Source organism: Rhea pennata, chromosome 25 (genome assembly GCF_028389875.1).
Source record: "Rhea pennata isolate bPtePen1 chromosome 25, bPtePen1.pri, whole genome shotgun sequence".
NCBI lineage: Eukaryota > Metazoa > Chordata > Aves > Rheiformes > Rheidae > Rhea > Rhea pennata.
Genome location: NC_084687.1, coordinates 3,933,819 through 3,939,787, shown reverse-complemented (window position 1 = coordinate 3,939,787; position 5,969 = coordinate 3,933,819).

Genomic DNA, 5,969 nt, shown 5'->3' with positions numbered 1-5,969 from the left:
GGCGACTCGGAAATAGATCTGTAACGTTTAAAAGCATTCCGCAGAGGGACAGCTCACGCTGGCAGTATCAGCTTGTTCTGCCAACCACAGAAGTAACCAGCAGAAGAGGTAAGTGAATGTCGGTACCTGGATCGGTATCACAAAGTCTTATCCTTGGTCACGAAGGTAAGTTCAAATGTACCATCTCACGCAGAGCCATATACAGACACCAGCAAATAAACAGAAAAAACAGAGCATAGTCAAAGACCCATAGCTTTGATCTTGGAGGTATCTTGGTTAGATAAGGAATGGAAAAGCCTAAGACAGTTATGCTCAGACTTACTGACATCCAACTTGGGCTGTTTGTGCAGTGATGTACCCTGGTCACCTACTCAGTCTGGGACTCCGTGCTCTCAGCTTGGGTATATCGCCCCAAAGCGTCACTCAAGAGTGTTTATGAAAAGATTATGCAGAAAACACAAGGGTGACAGCTTCAAAAACTCCTGACTTAATAAATACAAAGTGTGACATACAGGAAGTTTAGGAAACACTCTTGAATTTCCCAAGATCAGTTTCAGAGGCAATTCTAGACCCAGTTTCTCAAGTGTAACTCCAAAATTCTCATTTCCCACAAAAAAAAAAAAAAAAAAAAAAAATCAACTAGCACCAAAAAGAATTAAGAATCCCCTCCAGTTAACTGTTCTTTTCCACCCATCTACACCTTTCTCAACTATGTACAGACCTCATGACAATATACTCAACAAAACATTACACGTATCTATACACCACCTTCGTCACTGAAGCCACGAGCTCTCTCTAACCGTAATCAAATTCATTCCAACGCTGAGAAAAGAACAGGCATGATGTTAGAGTGGAGAGAGAGTATGACAGAAGCACGGTCACCTGCATCCCAACGCTTTGATGTAACCACTAGATGATGCTATCTCATTAAGCAGGAAGACTAGAGAGAGGCAGGAGAGAAAGGCCGAATCGTTTAAAAGTACAACCACAGCAGTCAGTGAACTACACAAAGTTGTTAATGCAGTCATCTTTATGAGAAAAAAAGTTTTTCAAATACTCTTTCTCATTCCAAAGTTCAATTCAGTGTGGCATTCAAGATGACAGGAAACATCTCTGAACCAGAGTGCTGCACAGGCAACAGCACAGCATGGGAAGCACTCTTCTGCTGGGCGCGCGTGTAATGTGGATTCGGGAATGAAACCTGCACTCTATTTCCACCCTAGAATAACTCCCAAATTCCTGAAGCAATAACCTTAACATCCGTGACAAATCCAGCCAAGCAGTTCTGCACATGAACGATTCAATCTCTCGTATGACAGCGATATTCGGGGAGGTCCGTCACCCCTGCTGGCAACTGCTGAACTTCACGTCGCCTGCAGGGAGAACAAACCTAACGGGTCCATTTTGCAGGAAGACCAGTTTCCAAACATCCTATTTGCATTAGTAATCTGATCTGTTATAGCGATTCCTGTCATTTTTACAACAGAGAGGTCAGCTTAACCAGGAAAAGCAGCAGCAATTACGCTTTCTGCGGGGTGTTTAACTGCTCCGGCTGCACTAGCCGAGTCTCAGAACCAATTCTGAAGGCTCTGTTACAATTAACACAAGTCCATGCTGATTTCATTTTCCTGGTGCAAGTTTAGCTAAGGAGTCCAACACGTGTTCATCCCTAGCGCTCTCAGGAATCACCACCAGCCCCAGTTTCCATTCAGGGAAATATTCAAGCACATCTTTCACAAACTCCCAGATCACCCACATTTCCTTTTAGACAAGAGTGGTTGCTTTGCACAGGTACAAACATTGCATCTGGCTGCCTGGAAAGCATCAAACATATCCATATGGGATAAAATCGTGTCTTTGAGAATGAGCACAAAAAAAAGTCATTATAAATGGAGAAGGCAAACATTCGATCTGTGCAGCTTCAAATATTTTGCTCTTCTAAAGCAACCAGTGCGTTGCAAAACGGTGAACAAATATTCTCTCCATGGAAAACTTGAGGCAGAGGCTCAAAACAAGTGCTAGAATTGGGAACGAAACTGAGGATTCCTGACATTCCCTACCCACATTTTTAGCCACTAAATACTTTGTCTCCGCACAACGGAAAAAGCAACATTCTAGCACATTCCAATCCCTTTCAAATTTTCAGTTAATAAAGTTTGCTTTAAGGCACATTCAAGATCACACTGAATTAAGCTGCCTTTTTGCTCAGCAGAAATCCTCCTGGAGGTGCATGCACTCTTCGGGGCATCTGGCAATCAAGGTTGATGTTAATATTTAAATTCCAGTATCTTGTTAGACCCCAAACAAAGGTTCTTCATACCTGAAGATCCTCTCTCTTACCTTCTTCTACAGCAACTTGAATGCAGACCATCAATCCCTCCGCAGCAGGTTGAGTGCAGGTTCCCACATCAATTGCTGCTAACCTCCACGGGTAGGATTGCTGAAGTTCGTTCCCCACCGCAGCGTAACACTCAGCCACTTCCCTGCCAGCATCACGCAACCTTTTGCATTGTGCTGCACCGTTTCAGAGAACCTGCCTGCGTGTTAAGCTTTAGTCAAATCCACGTAAGAGGAAGGAAGTAAGTTTCCAAAATGGAAGAAAAAGAGAAAAAAATCCCCAAAGATACATTTTTTAAAAAATGTAAAAGAACAGCACATGCAAATGCTCCTCTGTCTGTGCCACCTTCCTACCACAGAGCAAGTCAAGAGATTTTATCTGAGGAAAGCCTCGACTGTGATCCGTTTATTTGCAAATCTAATAGTTTCTTAGAGTGTAACATACAAAGAACTACTCAAATCATAGCGTGTTTTCTACCAAGAACCAATGGACACTCCAAGTATTTTTTGCACACTGCCTTACCATACTAATTCTGAGCAAGGGATGGAAGGAATAAATAGCAAAACTTTAACAAGCAGATATACTCTCCCCCCACCACCCCTAATCCGACTCAAGCAGCAGCTTTTAAAGACTCATTACGAAGTGTCCCTCTGTTAAAGCCCATACTTTAATGCCTTTATGTTAGGTTTCAATCATAGTTACTGGTTAATGGAGTTTATCAGTAATATCAGTTTATTACTTCAGCTTTGTCTAATAGCATTAAATGTAAACAAGTTAGCTGACCACCAGCAATTTCCAATTCATCTTTCTTTTTTGCTACAGGAGGTGATGCACTGCCTCACACTTACTAAACAGATATTAATTCCGATACCCTATCTTTTACAGGTTCATCTCGGCATATTTCAGCTGTAAAACCATGCAGTGGCTACCTGCCTCCATCCGAGAGCTCGGTATCACGAGAAAGCAGCGTTTACCCTACTCAATGCACATGGCACAGCAACTGGTAAGGAAGATTGTTATCCATGTTCTGCCTATCTTTCATTGCCACTGCATCAGTCCTAAAGAGTTTTTATAATCTAAAGTCGAATGCATTTTGAATTTGAAAAACTACCACGTCTTCACTTGACAAAGTACGCGTTAGCTCAAAGCAATATTTGGCCAAACAATACACCCAGAAATACAAACGTTTGGCATCTGCCTCTCTGAGAAGTTACTGCAACTCTGAAGAAAGCAGCAAGGATTTTCTGAGCTCTGGCAGAGTAGTTTTGGCTAACAAGCAAGACAGCACAAAACAGCTCTGCCAGTTCTGTTAAGAAGTAGAAATACTATATAAAGGAGGTACAAGCCACCCCTAGCTTTTCATAATACTGCATTTCCCTCATCTCCAGTAAACTATTGTCTAAAAATAAACAATCCATCTTTGTAAGGAGACCAAAGACATCTTTGTGAAGAGACCAAAAGTGCTTTCTTTTTAACAGCACTGAATGTCGTTTTTCAGGAATAAAGGGAAAAACACCCTCATTTAACTCTTTTCTGGGCATTTCCAGGGAAAATCCATTACCTCCTGGTCCTGACAGTGCCACAAACTCCATTTTTTTTTTTTATAAATCACCTTATATGCCTCATAACTAGCCAAGAGCATTAACATGTACAGTAGTGTGGCATACCTATTACACATAGTGGAAAAGCTTCACTGAATAGAGAATTGTTCTTATTTTAAACTGAATTGGTTTTTGTCCACTTAACGTGCTTTTGTAAGGCCCCCACGTGAGTGAAGTCAAATTTGAAACCAAAAACCATTTTACGGTAACAACTTCAAGACTCTCATGTATTGTATAAATTCTACTGCACAAGATTTCTAAACTGACATTAAGCAATGCATAGAAATCGCTGTTCCACCATACCAAAGCTACATTTGAGAGAGCCTTCCTAAAGCTTGTACGTAAGATTTCAGCTCCACTAAGTTAAATAACATTTGACACTATACTGCAGAGGGGCTTCCACCTGCCTCTTAAGTGTCAGCTAAAACCATCACAAAAGCATGGGATCTGACACATGTGCTAAAAAAAATAAATAAATAAAAATAAAATAAAATAAGAAGCAGTAAAGACATTAATATCCCGGGGGGGAGAGATGTCTTCCTTTTTCTCCCATGTTGCAGCCAACAGAACAAATGCCAGTACGGCAGCCGTGCCACATCAGCTTAAACCACCAGCTAACATCTTACTGTCACAGCAGTAATCCAAGCTGGGCTGTCAAACCTCTTCAGTGACAGAGGCCAGATTTTTGTAGTTATTTTGAGGTTTAAAAGGGACACAAGTGTGCTTAGTGTGATTTAAGTGCTGAATGTGCTTCCCTTATCCCATTAAGGGCTCAAATGCATTTAAAAACTCAGATGGCAGGATGCAACTCCTCTGGACTAGGATTTCTAACTTGGACAATATCAGAGGAAGTGAATCAGTGTTCAGAAGCGAGACTGGCTCAAGAACTTCCCTAAACCAAGTAGCGTGTCTCCCTATTCCTGCTATGTCGCCATTGATCTTGCAACCCTGAGGTCTACACACGGGTGCATAGACAAATTGAGTACTCGAGCATTTCAAGAGCCAGTAATTTCCCCCCTTCCTCTCTACAGGCAGACTTGCTTCTCAGTACACTAACAAAGTATCCTGGTACGTTTAAGACATACACATACACGGACAGTGGGAAAAGCAGCAAGGGAAAAGGAATCCGATCAGTGAACTTTACCCCTACAAAGCTGCAGAGTTCGCAGGAAGTTTCATTTTCATTAGACCCCTTTGCTCAGAGGTGTCTAAAGATAATTAGCAGTAGCAACCCCGAGCTTAAGCCTGCGCATGATAAACAAGCCCAGCATTGCTCTAAGAACTGATTTCAGAGAACTAAGACAATCACATCGAACCTGCAATTTTAGACTGACCAACAAACTTGCTGCAAACTCGCAGGATTTCTAAACGAAGCATAGAAATTCCTCTATTTTAGTTAGAAAATACCTACAAATATGTCAGTGCCAAATAAGACAGAAGCTATGTTGAAAGCCAAACACAGGACACTTGTCTTGAGCTGAACACTAAGACACACTGTAATGCTCGATGTAAGGGGTCGGTCTAGACACGACATATTTTGAGGTAAGAATTCCACTATTCCCAACTAGCTCACTAGCACCAGTTTTAGTTGGAAGTCCAAGTCTAATCCTGCAGGTGGTTTTAGCAGTTGGTCAATGACACTGGCCCTAAGCAGTTTAATGAAGCTGGCACTAGTCTCTACCGCAAAACCCAGAGTGCAGACCCTCTTTCAAACATTTTTGTCACTAATAACGATAGTTTGATTGTCGGTCCCAAACCAATTTAGGCATAATTCTGGAAAAAAAAATGCTTAAACTTATAGGTCATGCAGCTGTATCAGTTATTACAGAAGAACCTCAGATGCTGAGGAAGATGGGAATTTGTGTGGGATATGAGGAGATTTAAGCAGAGCAGGAGCTGGGCCTGTTTTGAAATACACATCTCTTGAATAAAGACTAGTTCTACCCCAGGAGCTATTTCCAGTTAAGAAGGCATAATATCAGCCACTCAATGTTACTGTGTTAAGAGCATCAATTCATGCCACATTAAAA